Below are 23,852 nucleotides of genomic sequence, written 5' to 3' on the forward strand. Positions count from 1 at the left end.
TTCCTCAAATGTGTTATTCAACGAAAATATTTAAACTATATTTCAAATATTCATTTAGCGCACTCATTCAATATATTAAAATTTTAATTACAAACGTTATGTACACGTTACGTTAACGTTAAACACTGATTTTGTTTTTTATAGTCATCTCTCTTATCGTTAATTTGAAATTTGAAAGAAACACGACATTGTTTTATAATCACCTTTAAAGAACATCTGAGGAAAAGCTGTGATCAATGTTGTATTTTAATCGATTTATTTAAAACGTGATTTATGGTCAGCTAAGTTCGCACATTTTGATGATTTTTCTTTAAAACTTTAGCAGTCAATTTGTTTCTCTTCAACGACGTTCTCTCTTAACGACCGTGTAAAAGTAAAGTGAACATGAGGGTAATAGTTAAGTTTTTAGATAGCTTTGGACATAACGTGATGAATCATGACTGAACTGTATTTAGCTTGAAAATAACTACTTAAGTTAATAAAAAAAGTTTAAAAAAATATATGAGTATTTTTTTTAGATGTATGACGTTCGGTGTTTACATAGTAGAACAGTCCGATTATATATATATATATATATATAGGATGTGATATAGGTGTCGTAAGTCTTAGAGAATTTTTGTTAAGTGCACTCAACACCTGAGCATGTAAGCCCCTCAACCATCTATATAGTTGTGGCGAACTGATCTACCGGCCAAAGGATTTCCAAGGAGGTTGTTGTTGACCAGCCCAGAAAGTGCAAAATTCTTAGCAGATTTTTTTACCTTCACTCAAAACTATATTATATTTCAATGGTAGATGATCATTGGAATACATCACTATACATCGATACACGGTCTTATACAATTGGAATATAATATAGTTTTGATTGAGATAATTCCAGACATTATTTGGTTGATATGACATAGACATGCGCGTATGTCACGGATCGTTTCTTCGCTTATTCGCTTTAATCACGATTATCCAATCGAATGCATCAGTTGCACATCAAATGAGGTTTCCACTCAATTAAATCAACTATAATACTATATATTCGATACTATTCTTAAATGTAATAGTCATTTTAGTATATTTAGCCCCTGGATTTATAATTCTCCGAGTGGATGCCGATACATGTTACCTATCTTGTACTGATGTTTATTCGTATAATAATAGACTGAAATTCTTAATTACCTATCTATTTTATCAATACACGATATTGCAGTGTAGTCTAAAGGTTGAATAAACTAGTGTATGAAAGGCACATGGATATAATGTCTTAAATTCCATCGTTCGATTTATAGCCGGCAGGTAAAAGCCCGTCAGTTTACCTGTTTACAATAAATTTATATGTAAATATAATAATAAGATTTATTATATCCTTCCGTCTAAGTACTTTGATATTTTATACATGTGGTTTCATAGTTGAAGTTATTATTTCAGAATATTTAACCAAAACAAGAACGCCATTTTGTGTTAAGTATCTGTACTGAAATGAGAGCGCGCTGAGAGTAAATATAAACAAAATGTTTATAATTAAACAATTCATAGAATTCAATTTATATTGTAATAATTTATCAAAATAGCAACGATAAATTAAACGAATACTATGAATGGCAGCTTAACATCAAATCGTCATCAATCAATTATATTCCATTTATTTAAATTACATTACATTAACCGCCGATAAATTTCCCACTGCTGGGCTAAGGTCTCCTCACCCTTTGAGGAGAAGGTATGGAGCATATTCCACAACGCTGCTCCAATGTGGGTTGGTGGAATACACAAGTGGCAGAATTTTGTTGAAATTAGACACATGCAGGTATCCTCACGATGTTTTTCTTCACCGCCGAGTACGAGATAAATTATATATTTTTTTTTTGTAAACAATGGACAACATCACATACATTACTCTGATCACAATCTAAGCAGCTAAAGCATTTGTGTTATGAAAAATAAATCAGAAGTAGCAATGGTACCACAAACACCCAGACCCAAGACAACATAGAAAACGAATGAACTTTTTCTATATCGACTCAGCCGGGAATCGAACCCGACACCTCGAAGTGGCGTACCCATGAAAACCGGTGTACACACTACTCGACCACGGACGTCGTCAATAGGTAATAAATGAGGTTATAAACATAAATTAAGCACTTGAAAATTCAGTGGTGCTTGCGTGGGTTTGAACTCGAAATCATCGGTTTAGATGCACAGGTTCTAACCACTGGGCCATTTGTTTAATAGCTCATATATTGTTGTAAAATAAAAAGAGACACGGGACTCTTGCTCAACAGGGCAGACCCTTTGCTGGGTGCTTGAACTTATTCCAGCCCGCTGCAGAATAAGAGGTCATAGCGGTTTATGCAGGTGAACACAGCCACACATTTGAAAAAAGGAACTTAAAAAAAAGAGCTAATTATCACTACGACTAATTTCTAAGGAAATCTACATTTTATAGGTATAGGTAAATGGGCCATTTGATGGTAAGTGGCCACCACCGCCCATAGACGGCATTATAACAAATATTAACCATTCCTTACATCTGACTACGCCTACAACTTTGGGAACTAAGATGGTCTGTCCCTTGCACCTGAACTTACACTGGCTTACTTAATCTTCAAACCGGAGCACAAGTACTGAGTACGGTTATTTGGCGGTAGAATATCTGATGAGTGATACCTACCCAGAAGGGTACCCAGTATCTTATTGTAGAAATTTACTGTCAATTTTATTAATCAAGACATTCGTTTTTTAATTCAAATATTAATATACACTAATAAATGGAGATAATTTTTTTTTGTAATGGCTAATTGAACACACTTATCAAATTAGGCTTTCGATAATAACCGATTTTAGTAATTAGTTTGTTGAGTCCATATCTTGTCACAGAAAAAATGGATAGTGCATTTATGATGATAACAAATTTTTGTTTTGTCAGATATTAACGACGATTTTATGAACGAATCAACCGATTTTAAATAATTACATCTATTAACAAAAAAAATATCCGGTAGATTTTAAAAAACTAGACCAAAAAAATATTAATATAAGATTACTTTTTCCGTAAAAAGGCTCAGTCTCCGCACGTGCTTTAGATAAATAACACAACGCTGGTAATTCTACCAAAACCCCAGTGGGGAAGGTAATTAATGGTACGAGATACTCAACTTTTATTTGATGATGAAAAAGATTTAATGATAGACAATATGTATGTTGATGTGAGATTTTAAAGATTTAAAAATTGAAATTTTAGCCTAAATATTCACCTTTAAAATCTGATTTAGTTATTTATTTATTTAGTTATTTTATTTAATCGGAGAAATTGACCAAATAAAGTTAATTAGGATTGGATTGGATATTTATGTGGAAGATTTTTATCTTCATACGCAGGTTTTCTTACGATACTGCCAAGTATGAGATGAATTATAAGCACAAATTAAGCCCCATGTTTGTTCAGTGGGGCATGACTGGGTTTGAATTAGTATCTACCAATCTTCGGCTTAGATTCACGTGTTCTAGCCACGGGGCTATCTCTGATCTTAACTGCTATGTATAAATTATTTTTTACTTAATTACTTTTGTTGAATGATTTAGGTTTGTCTAAACAGTGTAAATAATTCTGTTAAAGTTTTCCTCAATAATAGCGGTCGTTAATAAGATTTTTGTTAAATTCATATATTTTTGAAATGTTTCCTACGCAATTGCATGAAAATGACTATGATTGGTGCAGGCCCCGAATCTAGTTTCCATCTGAATCTAATCTACCAATCACACCTACAAACAAATAATTTTATAGGAGAAAATGAACCAGCAAAAGCAGGCACAGGGTTCAGATATACTTATTAAAACCTATATTGTATAAATTATCCTTTTGAGTTTTGGTTATAGAGCAATACAATCAGGTGGATTATTATCGTTTTCAGAAAAAAAAATAGTTGGCAAGAATGTGTTGAATATAAATTGTTCTAAGCGAGAAATTAAACAGCCTAAACGCTTTTAACGATGATCATAATTTATTAATTATACGTACAATTTAAAAATGTACATTCGTATTCAAAATTATGGACTGAAAATATTGGAATATTGTTAAATCAGTATCCAACGGATTTCGTTAATATAGCTTAATCCATTGTTGTTCTGTATATTGTTGATTGAATATTCAGAACTGATTAAATTGTATCACTTAATTGTCATTCAGTCAGTATGTGCATGGATTCGAAGCCTTATATCATTACAAATTATACTTGCCTGTACGTTCATTCTATAATTTAGTTCAGTTTATTGAGTATTTGGTATTCATTTATTGAGCTCTGGTGACATCTTAAATTCAACATTCCAAATCATTCATTTACCTTTCTTGCATCTTGCCTTGCATTGCTTTTCTCTTGCCTATCGCAATCGAAAAAAGAGTAATGATAATCAAAACGTAGATTTAGATATTCCGTACGAATGGTTAATAGCACACCTATTTTATGCGCAACCCTATAAACGGCTTTTCATTAATGTATCTTTATTTATAATACAACACTATTAAACTATTTACTTGGTGGTAGGGCTTTGTGCTAGCCCGTCTGGGTAGGTACCACCCACTCATCAGATATTCTACCGCTAAATAGCAGTACCTAGAATTGTTGTGTTCCGGTTTGAGTGAGTGAGTCAGTCTAACTACAGGCACAAGGCACATAACATCTTAGGTTTTTGGTGGCGCATTGGTGGTGTGAGGAATGGTTCATATTTCTTATAGCGCCATTGTCTATGGGCGGTGGTGACCACTTAACATCAGATGGCCTATTTGCTCGTTCGCCTACCCATATCATAAAAAAAAAACTTAGCTTCATATATCTAATTTAATTGACTTTTAAAGTTCCACTAGCAACTTTGCCGACATTCAAACCGCCATTCTTTCACGAATTCGTATTACAATAGATTCAAGATCTCGACTCATGATATCGCCTCAATTCGATGTCAAAGTTGTTTAATTATTTGTACTTCTTCTTCGGTTGAAATAGGCTGTACAATGTTAACCCTTTGCCTATTATGCGTATCACATGTGATTCATGATTATTGCTTAGCTACAGTGTCTGCTGTTTGGACAGGCAACCTATTAAGTAAATTTTCACAATGTAAGCAAGGAAGTTATTTAAGGTTTTTATTTTAAAAACAGACTCTGATGGGTTGGCTAAACCATTAATAAAATAATGCTATCTCCTGACCGATTTTGCCCACAGTAACCCCTCGGTGAGAGACGTCAACTATGCAGCAAATATATAAAATATGGTGCGCAAGTGTGAGTGCAAACACAGAAGCATTTTCCATTCCCGCACATAATCCAGAGGGACGGAAAATTTAACACGATCGGCAATAGTTGAGGCCCAAGGCGAAGTTTTAACGTGATTTAACATATATTTATTTACAAGTTCATTAAACGTAAAGACTGTGAAAATTGCAGTGCCTGATAAATCATTGCATGCAAATTGTTATAATCAAAGCAATACTATTCTTTTACCTGACAAATATTCTTGAATAGCATTAAATTATTATAATTTATATACTCGAGAATTCGATTTGAAATATGGAATAAAAGTATATTAATATTGTAGTTCGTTATAGTTATGAACTGTTAATTAATTACTGCATTATTTAATCGTGAATTACGTTTTGTAGTAATGCAACAGATGCGAGGCATTCTGCCCACGGTTTGAATCCTGATTGTTTTGTTAGTGCTTATTCATTAGCCTGAACGTGGGTATGACCTAGATTCCATAGAGAGACAAATAACGAGGCTTTTTAATTAAAAAAAATAATAATTTACGAAGTACATTTTTAGAAAATATTACTTAAACGTTATTTGCACAAAAATGATAGCTTAATTGTTGATTATATGAAAAAAAATGTTCTGTTCAAAATTGAAAATTGCGAATTAATTTATTAATTTAGTCTAGGATTTATTGTCACTCGCTCCACTAACGTCCTAGAATAAAATAATTTTATTCAAAAAACTCGTTCTCTTATTAAAATTGAACAAATAATAATTGTACGAAGATATTAATTTAGTGATTAACTAACTTTTGTTGTCTCGCGGGAGTCTGTCTGTCTGTGCATTATATAATACGTGCCTGCTCAGTTTTTTGTTATTTTATCGTTTCCATATCATTTTTTTAGTTTTAATATTGAGATTATCATTGTTATACATCACCATTAGTAATCAAGTAAAAGATTTAGACATATGTCACGATAGTCGCCCTCAGTTCAATCGAAAAACAAAGAATTTTATTTGTGCTTATTTCTAATTTTATGGAATATTTTATTGGTTTTGTTAATTATATAATAGTTAAAAATGTATTATAACATATTATCTCTAATTATTGCTTATATTTATTTTATATTTTTAATACGATATATGATAGTGCATAGTGAGACTACCTGTAAGTAGTAGAACTTTTGCATAGATAATTTTGAAAAGTAATTTTTTTTATATTGATGTAATATTGTATCTACTGTTAGGTGTCTTAATGACAATAAATAAATAAATAAATATATCACATATCTCATACATTCAAATCATTAAAAAATAAGGCACATCATTCAACACAGAATATAGATGTTAAAATAGCTTGAACATAGTGTCCGACCGAAACTGGTTTTTATGACCGAAACCGAATTTCGGCAACGGTCTTATTTTCGGCCGAAACCGAAACTTTTTTACAGGAATCATGTTTAAAGGGAAAATAGAGATAATGATAATAATAATTTTATTTTTTTTCTTAAAATCACATAGTTTTAAAAATGCGTTAAATACTTATTTAAGTTGTTACCTAATATCACAATAGTAATAGGTAGCTACTTAATATGTGAGTACTAAATAAAATAATATAAATCACATTTATCTTTAAAACAAATTGACTCCTTCTAAACTTAATTCGTCATTTTGTATGACACTTCAACAAAAAACTATAGCTAAACTACTAAATTATAAACTAATCGTAATTTTTCAAAACGCGTAGATATGATTCTAATAATTTCAAGCAGCAATCTTTATTTTTTGTGTCTTATTAATATTCATATTTCAATAATTTTTATATTATAGGTAAGAAACAATAGTTTATCAACATTTTGGCCTCGCAGATTACTCCTTCTGTCTGAATAAATTTGTCGTCCACTCGTCGGTGGAGCTGATAAGAATTTCAGTGCTACCTTTCTCAAAGACAGAAATGGACTAGAATTCCAGTAAGAATAAATGCACTTCTCTGTAACCTAGGTTCTGACAAGTATGATTGAATGGTTATCTTAATTTGGGATAAACAATCACTGTTCTCCACACCAGAGGTTCCTACTAAATTACAAGTAGATTTATCATAGGCGTCCCAAAGCCCTTCCTGTTTTTCGGGGGACGATATTCTAGTTCAACAAGATGGCTGTGATTCTTTAGAATGATAGTTTTCACTTATTGTATAACTAACATCGTCCGTGTAAATCCTCGAATAGTTTTCTATTTCTAAGGTGGCAATGTCAACTTCATCAGAATTCAGATATGTGCCTTTAAATCTTGGAACCAGTAATGTTGTAGTTATTAGTGCAGGCTGTCAATTGACGTATACAAATCGTCGATTCATTGATTCATGCAACCGTGTTTTTCATGTTTCTCATTATTTCGCTTCATTTTCGTCTAGTTTGCAGATTCCTATTTAATAGTGATATCAAAGGAATTGCAAGGGAAATGCATGCGTTAACATATGACAGATCAAGTGTAGCTTCATAATTTTTTTTATAATAATCCAGTCCCAACTCACAACAAACAAAACAATTACCGTTCCTATTATGACCGAGCACAGCACGGCAACACCCGAACGCAGTTTCTGTTTCGGCCGCAGTTTCGGCAAGTTTACTGCCGAAACCGAAACTAAACCGAAACTCATTTTTTTTTCGAACCTCAACCGTATCCGAAAACGATCTTTCGGTCGGACATTAGCTTGAAACATTCGGCAGGATATATTATATATAATTCTGCCTATTATGCTTTTACCTCTTAACCAATCATCATGTAAATTTGGCATACAGGCAAAGTCGCACGCGGAAATTAGTTGTTTAATATGATCTAGCTGAAAATCGAATCGGACTGTCGAGTTACGTACACTACTGTGATTTTCAAAATTAATGTTTACAATTCGTTTGGGTTTGAAGGAAATAATCGCGAGTATATCTTAATTTGACCGCCGAAATTCAGATATATACTTTGGCAGATCCATCGAGGAGCATCTTTTTAGAAATATAGATGAAGCTCTGAATTATTTTTCCTTAAAGAATACTTATTCATTTGGCTACTGGAATAATTAAGGGCTGTCATTTCCTTTTTAGATATATATAGATATCTTATTTTTACCTTTATATACAAACATAGTAAACATTTCTTCAAGTTATCTTACCTTATACTATATAAGATATACACAAAAACAGAAAAGCTTTGAGAGTTTTATAAATATTAATGTGATTGTCTGATTTGAATACAAAAAGAAGTCTTATAAATTCTTGTTTTATAATTCATATATATTTACTTTAACACAATAACTCAATTTCTTAAAACAAATAAAAAATGTAATGCTTCATTGTTGTATTTTATTGTAAAATTATATTGAATATAATTTTTGACATAATTAAATTGTAAAAGGGAAATAAATAGAGAGAATGTTATTGATTTCATGTATAATTTGAAATGGAGAACAGCGTTAGATAAATTAGTTGCCTTATTTAAAAAATAAATAAACAATTGACAATATCGTAAATACGATTTTTTCTTAAAATCTATTTATATTGCTGACGTATAAATGTATATATTTAATATAATATCCGCGAAGCTAAAAGTTCATAATTATATAGTTACAAAGACAATAGAAATGTAGAGCAAGCTAAGTACGAATATATTTTAAGTCTAGTGTTCATAGTGTTTAAATGCACTTAACAAAGTCCACACATTTAAAGTTTAAGGCGACATTAGCGCGATCCAGCCAGGACATCTAATTAGGACTCACAGTGCAGCGACGATTTCATTACGAATGTATGAAGCAGACCAAGACGTGGCTTGCAAACACACGACCCTACGTACAATGCTCCTTCCTTCCAACCAACCGACTAGTCTAGTGTGACACCCTCGGCATACTCGTCCAGTCATAGCATCGTACAAACCTCTATGCACACAGAGAACACCGCGTCTCAAATTAAACCGGACGAAGTAAACCCTAGCACTTGCAGCGGACGGCAAAAAGTCGAAACGTGTGGGACTGCAGACGAACTTGTTTCTCCATACAAGGTCCTCCTCGACAAGTCGCTTCCCAACGCACCAGCTCACATAATATTGTTAGCCGCCGCCGATAGCTTTTTATGTCCGATGCATTATTCGATACTCATTTAAAATTCTAACATGAGCTTATAAAGAAAGCTCGCCATTTCCAAGCGGTCCCCTGCTGTCGTCGGTCGTCTTTAACAGTTCTGTTATATCGGGACGAGTTTATTGGTGTTTTATTACCTAAATAAATATATTACGCAAAATCGCTTTGGGAGGCAGCGCCGGCAATAGGCGCCCACGCGCGAAAATTGCGGGGGCGAACGCTAGAGGCTTCACGCATTCAAACGTGCGCGCGCGCCGATACACACGCGCCTATAAAAACCTTTTTTAAGTCGAAAAAATATAAACACGACACGAAAATATCACCATTTAAGAGTCCGGTTTATAGTCTGTGCTGTGTTCCATAGATTAGGTTTAAAGGATTGATAGTTCATAGTGCCGTCAATGACACGAATTTGTGATCGATGTTTATGAATGGAGTTCGATGTGACGTCATGCATAGTGTTGTGACTGTGTGCGCTGCGGTTCGGAGCGTCAATTTGTTGACAATGCGTGATCATTAGACTGGAAAGGTGAGTGTAGTGACTTATATGTTGGGGCAATACTAAGCCAGCGTCATTTATTAAACGCCAAACGAGCTGCAGTTAGTAACATATTAGCGGTAATCAATTTTGTTTTAAGGGATAGGAAACCATATGAGTTTTGATCGTTCATGAATTTATATCTAATATGTTTTGAATATACACGTAGATTTGTGCTTTCGAAAGATCTTTGATGTGAATCGATTAATTTATAATGTCAAGCGCAGATGGTGCCGTGGGTGGCTAACTAGTTATGTTACGAAAACGATAATCAATAACTTCTCATTCATACACATAACATACATACATAAAGTGAAAAGATACTTAATATAAATAATTTACTTCTAAATTAAATATTTTATACTCTTGATTTGAATACGGATACCTTTATAAATAGCTTAGTTACCACTAGTCTTAAGTGTCAAACGTAGTGTAAAATCATAATCCGTTTTTAAAATAAAAATCATGAAGTCCTCCAGCTTTTAACTTTACCTAATTGTTTTTATTATTAATTCAAAAAATGTTAATTTATTTATTTTACTTTATCTAAACAACTATTGTCAACTACATAAAGTTAATTTGAACATATATAAATAACCTTTTTGAATGTCATAATTATATATTTTATATTATAGAATTATTTTAATCATATATCGCATTCATTCTGTTTCTATGAGTGTAAAACCCACACAAGCGAACAAAATATTTGAATGAAAGCGTGGGTGAACAGACCGAATGTCGCGACATTTCGAAATTAACTCTGTTATCCAACTGTAAACTATATCTTCTTTACATCTATTGCAATAGAGTTCAAAATCGTCTAACAAATCTTAAACATTAAGCTATTATTTAATTTTTAAATTATTCATACATATATAAATGGGGCCCATTCACAATTATAAAGTTGTAAGTACTTGTTAAAAGTAAAAATATACTACATTGAACATGTTTAAAATACTTGAGTGATGTTAGGGGAACGAATGAATGGAATTAATATTCGTTTAGAATGAACCGGAAAAAAGGACCAAAATGCGTCAAAGATACGAATACCAATAATAATTTATCTTGTAATTACTTTTTATTTTGTTTTTACTTGTTTTTACTTGTATAAATGAAAATGTATGAAAATGGATGGTGATGAAAATTTCGTTGGTTATTCTTTCCGACGAGATTGATTCGGTCAAAAAAAAGACTTTTTCTTTGTATGTTCATGAATACAGAGTATTACTGATTGAAGGTAGAATATATGATGAGTAGGTGGTACCCACCCAGACGGGTACTACCCAGACCAGAAGTTAAATACGTAAATCTTTTAATTTGTGTTTGAAGTACATCTTGTGCTCGGAGGCAAAGGAAAACATCGTGAGGAATCTTGTATCTGTCGGATAAAAATCATCCAAATATGTATCCAAGAACCCGTATTGGAGTAATGTTCTGGAATAAACTCCAACTTTTTTCCACAAAAGGAGAGGAGGCCTTAGTCCAGCAATGGGACATTTTTTGGAGCAACAGGCTGTTGTTTAAATTAACTGTAGTATTTACAGATACTGTAAATACTATTGATGTCGAAGTTCAAATTAAGTTTACTTGATTATGTGTAGACGAACGCTTTTGAGGTTGCAGATCCTTTTGGCGCTGAATTTAAGTCCCTGGGCAGGAATACGACACTTATTAATTGTATATATTCAAGAAATTATCTGGAATCAGAAAGTTGGTAATGTTACTCCCTTTCCTCGGAAAGCACGTAAATCCGTTCTGTACAACGTTTGATCTCTTTCCTCTTGTTTGATCTTGAGAATTAGGGGATAAAGAGTGCCTCTGTACTGTATTGTCTCCTGCACTGATTGGCTTATATAAGTTAACAATGGCCTCTTTGCGATTTAAATCAATTAAAGATATTACTTATAAAGTAGGCTCATAAAATCTTTTGAAATGTCATATTACATACAGTATTGAATTTATTGTAAAGTCAAAGAAATTACCGGTTCGGCATGAAGATTCTACCGAGAAGGACCGGCAAGAAACTCAGTCGTACATTTTTCTATCAATTTAATTAGAGAGCTTATGACACTTATCATGCACGTTTATGTTTATATATATCAGTCATGTAAATCAACAAATACTAAGGCCGGACTTTTTTGTCCTTAAAATAATCTTGTATTGAGTAATACCTCTTTATCAATATATGAGTTCTATTAGTACTTACATATATCCGCTGGGACATAAATTACGACGGCAAGATTTAACTGAAGTGCACAATGGTGCTGATTAACATAATAAATAAGCAATCTCTAAATTACCTATTAAAACTGGAGAAAGAATTGATACCTTTTATCATCCCATATGTGAGAAAGAGAGAGACATATTCAAAATAACAGAAAAATAAACTGTTATAAACCAAGGGTTATTATTTAGCTTAAAGTTTATATAAAATTCACTTTGTATTACGATTTCTACGACGGAGTGACGCCATAATAGAGCGTTATGTTGTTTTCCGTGACGGAATACGAGATGGATTTACCCCTAAGGGGCGCTATTTGAAATTTTACATTAAAAATCTACAGAATAGTCTGCACAAGCACTTATAAAATGTTTCTTATGTCAGAGTAATCCTGTCAAGTCGTACGCATTTAGTTTTATAATCATATTCCGTTATTAATAAACTAGTTGACGCACGCGGCTTGCGATTTTGGGGCTGATTTTCAAATTTCGTGAACAAAATAGCCTAGATTGCTTGATATGTATCAAATTTTATGAAATTATGTTCAGTGGTTGGGCCCTGAATGAGCAAGCAGACAGACAAACAGAGTTACTTTCGTCTTTTATAACATTAGTATCGATTAAGTTGTTTATATTGCTAAGTAAAACATAGTAGTACATTATTTGGACATCAGACAACTTATAATATCAAAATATAAATAAATGAGACCACCTGGAGACATATCTGAATAGAATAAAGCTTAAATCATCCAAATCGGTCAGTCGTCTTCGAGTTATTGGCAGACATACATAAAAAAATCATTCACATTAAACATTTACAGTCGTCTCCTTTTATGAAGTCGTTTAAATAATGTCGTTTTCACTTTGACTTTTTGATGTATGAATTAAGATACAGATATTACGTGAAGCATTTTTTTTATAATATACGTTGGCCGACGAGCCAGTGGGTAATCTGATGGTAAGTGGTTTTTGTGAAAATTAATAAAGAAAACGATGTTAGTTTTATGAAATTAATACAATTTTTTTTTACAATTTGATAGAAGAAGAATATTTTTTAAAATATAAATTCTAAAATAAAAATAAATCAATGCAATGAACCTCCTTTTAAAATTTGACAAGTTAAATAGCAATAAAAATAGTTTTAACTAAGCAGTGGTACACCACACGTAAAAATTGGCGGCGTTAGATATTTTAACCTTTTCTTATATCACCAATGCGTCAATCTTGGGAACTAAAATGTTATGTCCCTAGTGCCTGTTGTTACAAGGGCTTACTCGCCCAACACTCGTCAACGGAACTTGATGGACTATAAAATTTTCAAAACATGCAAACTCTTTGTATATATATTTATGCTTAATTTTTTAATGAAGAATATAATGGTCTTTCGATCAGTGCGCGAACACTAGTTTTAATAAAAGTATGTGAAATAAAAATACGTCAAGTAAGACAAATTAGGATAGATCATAATATCATGGGGACGAAGATAATGACAAGCGCCCAATAGATCAAATACAGATATTTGAATATCAATATCGATTTCATTATAAAAAAGTCATGCGATAAAACCATCGATTATGCCGATGTCGAGATTAGTAAATTATAAATAAAGTGTCTACTTGAAAATAAATTAAATTAAACGATCTTTTTAATGTCTTAAATAGTTTTATCGAGCAGAAAATTGTCTCTTACACGGTTTCCGACTTGTCTAAGATTTCGGAGTTTGTTATCTTGGCTTCTTTTGTTTTCGTTAAAGTTTGGAAAAGGTCCAAGGGAACTTGAGTCACATCTACCATAGGAGGGACGTGAAGTGACAGCTTAAAAAGATTGGAAATGTCTTAATTTGTATTCTTTTTCATAAATATATCGTTTTAAAATTAAAATAACTAGATATTTGTTATTTTATATTATTTATGTTTCCAGACGTAAACTTTTGGAAAAGTTATTTTAATATGCAGTAAAAAATATTCCATGAATAGTTAAGCAACATTTTACAATATCAGTCGGATGGAAGGATCTCATTTAAAGTTTAGGTACAAATATTAACATGTTTTTTTTTTATTTCTTGAAGATAGACGAGCAAAGGGAGGATTGGTCGTATATCACCAACATGTTTGTCTGCTATGTGAGTCTGCCACAGAACTAATTATAAACAATGACATTAACCATCGACATACACCCATAAGATTTAAGATGCTATGTCCCTGGTTCCTGTAATTATACCACAGCATACAAAGTATTAATGTTTGTTAGAATATATGATTAGTGGGTTGCACTGAGCCTGCACAATGATATTCCATCTTTATTGTCTTTACCTTGTTTCTCAAGAAAAGGCAATGAAGCCATCTTAGCAGGTAATTATTTTCAATAAATAACGCTGGTGGCAAGAGAGCTGGTTCATTTTTGACGAGATAATCAGAGTTGCGTTTCAACGAGGAAAAACCACCATCCCACGTGATCATGATTTGTACAGTAGCTATTTATAATTTTAATTACTAGGTATATATGTACTTGTATAAACAAAATACTTAAGTAAAAAAGGTTTTTGATAGATATTAGAAAATTAATATATGCATGTATGGGAACAACATTAAAAATATAGGTATTTAGGTAGGCTTATTTATGTAAACTAACCTTCTTATCAAATATAATTCGATTTCTTATCTTTGTGCGTTATCAGCCACTCCACGCAATGATTAAACGAAATTATCAAAAGCTTTTAACACACCATTATTTTGTTACATGAAATGATGCGTGTAAGGTTTATTCTACATATAAGTACGCAACTTAAATTTTATACAAAAAATATATCGGTTTGACTCAACTTATTAAATATAGATTTATTTAATAATCTATATAATATATAGATTATATATCTATATATTATATAGATTATTAAATAACCAATTATTATTAAGACGACGGTATAAAAACTCGATTAAATTTGATGAGTAATAATAATAAATAATTATGAAATAAAATAAAACTTAATTAATTTCCATATGCGTTATCTAGATTATATAAACGACAGAGAAAAGGTGTTATGTGTGCTCATGACAGACCGTATCACAGGTTTCCTTTATTTATTTTATTTTAAAATAGTATTTATGTAACATTCATATATTGCATTAAATACTTCTAATAAAACAAAGTTAAAAAAAGAATTGGCGGAAGAGAGTGGAACAAACTCTATAAGCCATATAGTGCTAAGGAAACATAAACTTTATTAACAGCGTCATAAACAATAATATCCTGTTTATCGCGACTCGATACTGCGTCCAATCAGCATCGCTCCCGTGAGGCGCAAAAGTATTTTATCAGTAAAGGTTACGACATATCAAGAGGATTGTACGAGCACCTTATGGTTGTACTATTAAGTAATTTATTTTATTAAATATTCGTGTTTTAATTTCGGAATCACTTTTGAACAATTGAAGCATTGTAACTTAATGAACACGATAAAAATAAAAACTTTAACTAACGAAATACAAGTTCTACGGCAAAGGAATCCCAAACAAAGTGACGAAATACGGGCAATGTGGTAATATAAACTTGACATGACTTTGGTGTAGGATATTCGAGATCCAAAAGGCATTCCTTCAACTCGAATAATTATTGGCGAAAGAATTTGATGCGTCCTTCAGATACGACCATACGTGAAATGCTAACGTTTCGACGTTTGACCGGTCGCATGACGACACGTTTAAATTCTTGTGGTTTTTGTTACGATACGATACGAGCATATATAATTGTTCCACGATACTTTCGTTACTATTTAAATTTAATTATATCGATCATGTCAATTTCGTGTGTTTTTAAATAATTTTAGGTTTAGTTTTTTTTAACATTAATGAAATATTTATGATTTTGTAAAAAATAATTAGATAACAATCTTGTGATTGTATTTCTTACTAATTATATTTATAAATGAGTATTTTGTAGATACGAAGTATGCTTGGAAATAAAATCAAGCAATTCATCATTCACGTCTGTAACGAATAAATAAAATAATAAGTTTTTAAAATAATAAAGATTTCATTCGGTCGAATGTGTCGCTTGCTTTATACCGAGGTCACCGGATGGGCTATTGTTTCTAGTAAAGGCATAGAGAAAATGCCGTGTCCATGAACGATACTCGTTCCGCTAGGGATGTTCAACTAGTTTTTTTTATTGTTAATATAAGCCATATGATCTGCCAGACTCTGTGGTTTGTCGAAACAAGGAAAAGAAATAAAAATAAATATAGAAACTTTTTGTATCATTATTTTTAGTAATCGTAATTCGAATAATTTTATCTGTATTACAGGTAAATAATATAATAATCAAAGTCAAACACAAAAATCTTTATTCAATATAGAAGTGTTTACACTTGCTTATTGATAGTCGAAAATCTACCACAAATATAAATTCTATACGTAAATGTATTCATTGTTGATTCATCTACTTATAAGGCGAGAATTGAGTTATATTTAATTCAACCAAACAAAAAAAAAATATTTTTAATTCACCAGCTTAAAATAATTAATGATTTGAGATTAACTTTGTTTTATTTATTATAAAAAACGTATGATGCTTAAAATGCTGATAACTTACATATTTATTACAGTTAAAAACAGAACATTAACAAAGTATGCACCATATCCAAGTACAAAAACAGCTGTAACATTACATTAAACCTTAATTATAGGTGATAACTATATTACATATAACAATGGCAAGATTTATAGTGATAAATATTAGATGCCAAAACTAACTTAAAATTTAAAATTAATATGTAGTAACAATATGAAAAACGTATCACTTAAATAATTTATTTATTAATATATTTTCTTTATTACATTTTTTTTGGAGCTAAATCTAAAATTAAATTCAAACTGTAATCATGAAATAAATTTATAGATTAAATATCATAAATAATTAAACTAAATACAAACATTCTAATTAACAACCATTATTATGACACCATGCTCGTTTGAACCAATAAACTAAACAATATTCGTCAATTAAATACGATTTACAGCATTCCAAATTAACCCAACTTGTATACATATCTGATAGAGGCAATCAATTACAGCTTAGGCCCATCCCAGTGTCCAAATATTAGGTTGATTCTTCATTACGAATGAAGAGCGATGCGATACTATGTATTTCAATCGTTTTATAAGTTCACCCTTATCTTTCTATGTTATAGGAACACTTCGATATTTAAAAAAAAATTATGAGTAATTAAAAAAATAAATATTTTTATACTTAATAGAAATCATCCTAGCTTAGCCAGTATTTGATCAGTTACAAAGAGTATACTGTGCGTTTGCTAAGAAAAGTTAGCGTGTCAAAGGCAAATTGATAATGCGGTTTATTCTACTCTTGTTATATAAATGTCAAATATTAATGTCAAATACTTTCACGTAGCTATGTGAATTTGTAATTATTATAGAAAAGAGATAGGTGGTACAGATCGTACTGTTATTTTGTTGATTTCTAGAGAGTGGTAAATTTACAGTATAATTTGTTTATATTTAATTAATTACTCAACAATACATTAGACAACAATGATGCTTAATTAAATATGTCATTGGTTTACCTATTTGATCTTTTATTAGTTATAAATTAAATGTTGGAATGTTGGAACGTCTAGTTTAGCTTTACTTTATATAGCATTGGTTATCCAATGTACACCAAGCTTTACTCTCACGCCCAATCCCAAAGATAAACATTTAAAGCACATTTAATGTATGCGTATCACCTGCTTAAGAAAGTAGTTCGAGTCGGATTTTATCACACCCACATCAGATTTTTAATTAAAAATCAGATTGGCTAATAAAATTTCGTTATGGTGTTGCCCTAGCACTGTAAAGTGAAAGAACGCAGGGAATTTCGAAACATAAACAAGATAATGATATTCTTGCTTTTTTATCGTAGGCCTTTCGGGCAGACTGTTAAACAATCCTCCTAATGATTTGTGATTGCTACTGCTGTAAATGTGATATTTACAATGCTTCGTATTTTTTCATTTTTAATACATACTACGTTAATTTGATTTTAATTGTTTTTTTTTTAATTTTGACGTAAATACTATTTTAATTAAAATATATATGTCGGCGGAAAATCACGTATTTAAGAAAATACGTGCCCGAAAATTATCGTTTTGATTTATTGATTTTTGAAAATTAGTTTGAAGTATTTCAAACTAATTTAACATTTCAAAATTTACTAAATATTATTAATTTAATAATCAAACAGTTTTCAATTATTAAAAATAATTAAATCAATCATTTCCGGGCACGTGTTTTTCTTAAATACGTGATTTTCCGCCGACATATATTATTTAAAGATTTAACTAAATAAAGGTCAAAATTAAAAATAATACAATTAATGTACTATATTGTCGAGGGAGCTTATATTTTTTATTTTTTTGTAGAACCCAAACAAGAAAATGCCATTAATACATTATGATTGATAGAAAGTTCCGACAATTATAGATATTATCACTTACGAGCATCTCTTGACGCTTCTCCATTCAAATTATCGGTGTGCATCGTGCTTTCAAGATTTCTTATGCTTGAGATGACTAAAATGCAGCAAAGACGTAAAAAAATATATTTATATTTAGATATTTGTGGAGACACCTTCCTAAATGAACATGCCTATTAAGTTTTTTATTTATAATGTGAGCTTGAAACTACAAAACTTAATATGTATGTAATGTAATGTTATATACAATAAATAGCGTCAATAAATATCTAGGCGTCTTTACGCTAAGTATATATTTTGTGGAATAATACCTGTGATGTGTCGTAATCAAATTAACACGATATCTTATGCGATGTCTACACCATGATTGATGGCGCCCACTACATGAGTACAATTAGTGAGTGAATTAGCCTTCAAACGATATCTAGGTTAACATGTATCTTGGTAGCATTTCGTTTATACAGATAATAACTATATTTGTTCAATAAATACCAATAAAATCGACTATTTTTTTTTAAAGATTAAAACCAAAATCAGGCTTTATAGATAAATATTTTTTTAAGAATTCTTGTGGTTATATTTTTTTCTTATATATATGTTGTAGCTTGTAATGGGAGTGGGGATGATAATATTCTAAGAAATCAGAATCGATTCAGCCTTTCACATCACTAGTCAAATCGTGAGGCCATTGATGCTTTATTAATTAAATATGTGTTCATATCAATGTGTTTCAAATCACCATTATTTTATTATAAATGGCGAATAATAAATTAGGCTATGATTGAGTATTGTTATTATGTTATTATTGATTCGATACTTATTAATTTCTGACATCTCTAGATAGTCTAATCGCATTTTCTTCGCAATGAACTTTGATAATTAAAAAAACAGGTATTAATGGCATTAATTATTGTTTTATGGAAATTGCAAATTTTCTTGCTGTCCGTAACAATATTAATGATAAAATATCTATTAGGGTATCTAGTCTTGCTGCTTCTGTATTATGCTCCATCTGTATATGTAAATTTTGCAAAATCTGGTACATGTTGTTAAATTTAATTATAAAAGAAACATAATGAAACTAATTTGATTGCGATAGATGTGATAGAACATCACGTGATTCTTGTACCAATTTAATCTGAATGTTACTTGAATGTGTGTAGTTCAGTTGTCACGTGAAAATTCAATCTCTTTATCACTGATAAAAATCTAAGTATCCGTTAAATCGTATTGATGCGTTTCTTCTAATATTTCTTTGGAATGTGTTTCTTTCCACATTTGGTCGTGTAACCGTTTCCGTAGTTATCATACTAAACTCAATTAGTAAATCATTTTATGTTGATTGTTATCATTATGTTGATTTAAAAATAGCCCATTTTGTTGCGACTTTCGATTATTAGAAAAAACATAGATGTTTTTAAAAATGTTTTAACTAGAATGTTAAAAAAATTGAAATTCATCAATCAAATCAAACATTTAGAAATGCAGTAGGAAATTTTGAGTTATACTTTTGAGAACTAATGTTTGAAACAATATATTTGAGCATTTTTTTAGATTTCATTGTAAAGGTCGTTTGAAATCCCGTGATAAGTAGATGGTTCAGTTGTTACGTGAATTGGTAGCATCGAGGTCCGACGGAATTATTCGTGATGATGGCAGGAGACCTGATGGATTGACATTGGTTTCCTGGGAACAAGGACGAGCACTAGTGTGGTACGTTAAGTGATATTGTACAAAACTTTATTAAAAGTATAAAACCTAAGTATAGAACCAAATTTCCTGCAATAGTGACATATTGGTGACCAATGGTAATTGGTTCATTTTTAGTTCAGATAAGCAGAATCAGAGGAATTGCTAGTCAACGGGGACAGGCTAGCAGGCATTTATATTTGTATATAATTAAGGCCTTAATTAAATTAAGGCTAACGTAAATAAAAAAGAACATAAAAATAATAATCTAAAAACAGCTTATCCTGTACAAAATAATAAATTCTCTGATACATGAGGCATTTTTAATTAAAAACGTATGTTTCTACTGAATTAATTAATATCGTCTAAAATTCTCTAAGGAATTATTCATTGAGATTCGTTATCATTAGTACCGGAAAATCTTTCACGGCGCTTAACTTATGAATATTTTATAGAATTTAAACAAATTGTCATGAAAATTAATTTTACTTTTAATACAAATTACATGCCTTATATTAACGATGTTCCTTTTATCTCGAGATAACATAATTTTCATAACAAAAGTAAGCCATAATTATGGTGACACTCTTAAAACATACTGTAAATAGTCTACCCCATCACTTAGGTATATTACAATTTGCTCATAGGACAGTTTAATATCTTCCTTAAACGTGTGTATGTATATAAAGCTTTTAAATCATCGAAAAATCTTCAATTAATTGGTTGTGTAACTAATTATTTTGACTATTACTTGTTACCTTGACATAAATATTAAGTTTATTTTACAAACAATTATTTCCAAATTCATTCACATTATAAAAATATTTCAACAGTTACTTCATTAAGAAACATCTATAAATTGTCATTTTTAATATTAACGGTAAAACGTAAACAAATAATGGTGTAACAGAACTTAATAAAATATGTCATTGCGCTTCTTACCAAAAGCGAGATTTCGTATAGTTGAAACTTCTGAAAAATATTTCGATAAAACTTGTTTTACGAGAGTTATAAAATATTCGAATGTAAATAGGGCGGTATGATATTTGAAACTGAATACTTCTACATCTCATTAAATCTTCGAAATGCTTTGGATGTTGTAAATTTTTGACCGGACTCAGGAATGTGGGTTGCTCATCCCGGTTCGAGTGAAATGTAACATGCAATGCAACATATTTGTTTATTATATTTATATTAGCTTGTCGCTTACGGCTTCGTTCGCGTTTATTGCGTATACAATATACCAAAACATAAAAATGTTTTCATACTTCACAGTATTTGAATGAGTACTAAAGAGACTGGTTATTTGGTGAAACTGTTAACTTTTGATTATGCCAAAGCGTTTGACAAAGTCTCACATGGACGTTTAATAAAAAAAGGTTGCATATGTAAACACGGCGATTCATGTTGTTTATTTACATAATTTAAGATTCGAAATAAACTTAACTATTTGTATGAACTTTTTGTAACAAGCATTCTCCAAGGTTCAACTTTTGGCCTCTTTTACAATATATACATTAATAACTGTATATATATATATTTTAAATATTCTTAATTTTGCTATATGTGGAAGATACAAAAAATATCTCTGTTTTGTTCCGTGGAGATAAAACTTATTATATTATGAATTTTTGGTAGAATCGTCGATATTTCAATCATTTTTAGATAGATAGATAAAAACATTATTGCACTCAATATCATAAAAAAAAAAAATCAATCAATCAATCATTTTTACTATTCCTTATAATAGATTTCATTCATTCATACCTATTCGCGGAAAAATATTTTCAAATAACGTATGCACAGCCTGATTACATCATCAACATGATCTGTACTAAACGAAATATATATGTTTGATGTGTCTTTGAAATTAACCAGATTCGCTGAGATTTTACTAATTGTTAGATTTTTCTAGCAATATAATAAGATGTTTTCTTTTTTGAAAATGCAATTACTAAAATAGTGTTTGTTTATAATATAGTAATAGTGTATGATTCTAAAATATTAAATATATAGTCTTCAACAGACTGTTATAAATCAATAAAGCTCCTCTGTTGAATGTGCACGTGAATCTAAACGGCACATTTACAATTGTATATTCAATTCATTAAAATTCAAAATAGGAAGCGAATAGACAATGATTAAAGTGTTTTGCTTTCATTTCGAAATCCACTAGCGAGGCGGCGAGCATATCTAGTAATTATTAATTTGCATGAATGCATGTGGTTTCGAAGCCCAACCACACTCGATTACCACCCACCCATCGCTAAACAATAGTACACGTGCCTACGCTACAAACTTACATGAAGTAATCAGACGCTTTCCGCATTTTTGTACAGTGGGGACGAAATCCGAATGTGTTGATACGGGTTCAGTAGAATTAGGATATTAGGTATTTTTTATCTGTGATAACAATATTTTTTAAAAAGGTATATTACGAAATCGATCATCCATTATCGATTTTCTATAACTTGATTGCATCGTTGGTCTAATAGCTAGCTAGGTTTAAAGTCAGTAATGGGCCAATAAAAGGTTACTGGGGTTTGTCTGCAAGGAATTGTCAATAGCATTGGACAGGCTGTCCATGCCTCGAAAAGCACGTAGTCCTGAACCTAATCTTTTCCCGGTAGTGTTTATTGCCATCCTTACCGATTATAACATCAAAATAATAAGTTTCCCTTGTTTTTGCACAGCCACATGTGCACTAAAATATAATTTCAGAATTATTTTGCTATTTCTTGTATGTATCGTTATTACCAAAGTTAAGAGAACGTCTTATATTAATAGTAAAATAGTTTGAAAGAACCCATAAGAAAATGAGATAAATAAACTTCGACTATAACCGTAATTGTATCCGTGCAAAATAATGGCGAACAACCGATATGTTAAGTAGAGCTAGAAAATCTAAATAGCCTTTAGTATCCTCTTAATTTCTCGCTTTTTTATTGAGCCATTACCGCCCACACAGTCCGAAACAATGGCCTGTCGATTTTCAACGCTCTCTAGAATAATATAAACTATTATAATAATATTTTATTATGCATCAGATAAAAGAACGTAACTGTTAGAAATATTATAAAGCAATATAATGGCACTTTGATATTTCAAGGTTAAAAAATTGACACAACGAATAAAAGAGAATATTTTGCTTTAATTATATTCTGAATATAATTATATTTCGTAAGACATTTGTTTGTGACTTTGAATGTTGTTTAAGGGTAACAGTTTTGGTCCTCTTGGTCGTCTTCTAAGTCCCTTCTTATTCAACTAATTGTGAATTAATTCATTTCGATTTCGAATATAAGATATCATTGAAGGATCTCAACTGAATATCGCGTTTAAATGAAATCCAAGATCCAAGTATACTTTATTCAAATAGGCTTTTTAATTGTCATTTTACAGAATCATATTAAATTTAAATTGAATTTAGTTTTTACCGCGAAAAACCGACAAGAAATGTCACTTTAAAAAAAAAAGGTTATTAAGCTACTTGCATAATTTGTTTATTTTATGCCAGTTCATCTCAGTCATCAGTAGTTTCACTTTTAACTAATAAAATGATGAGTCAAAAG

General features: G+C 30.8%; 1 protein-coding gene across 1 annotated transcript in view; it reads left to right on the forward strand.

Moving 5' to 3' along the window:
* Positions 1-9,433: 9,433 nt before the first annotated feature.
* The window catches only part of LOC125072650 (slit homolog 3 protein), a 97,160-nt gene continuing 82,741 nt past the window's right edge, over positions 9,434-23,852 (forward strand). The window contains exon 1 of the mRNA XM_047683297.1: positions 9,434-9,891. The gene's annotated coding sequence lies outside the window, so the exon portion shown is untranslated. The remainder of the gene's footprint in view (positions 9,892-23,852) is intronic.

The sequence above is a fragment of the Vanessa atalanta genome, chromosome 22 (assembly GCF_905147765.1).
Source record: "Vanessa atalanta chromosome 22, ilVanAtal1.2, whole genome shotgun sequence".
Classification (NCBI taxonomy): Eukaryota; Metazoa; Arthropoda; class Insecta; order Lepidoptera; family Nymphalidae; genus Vanessa; species Vanessa atalanta.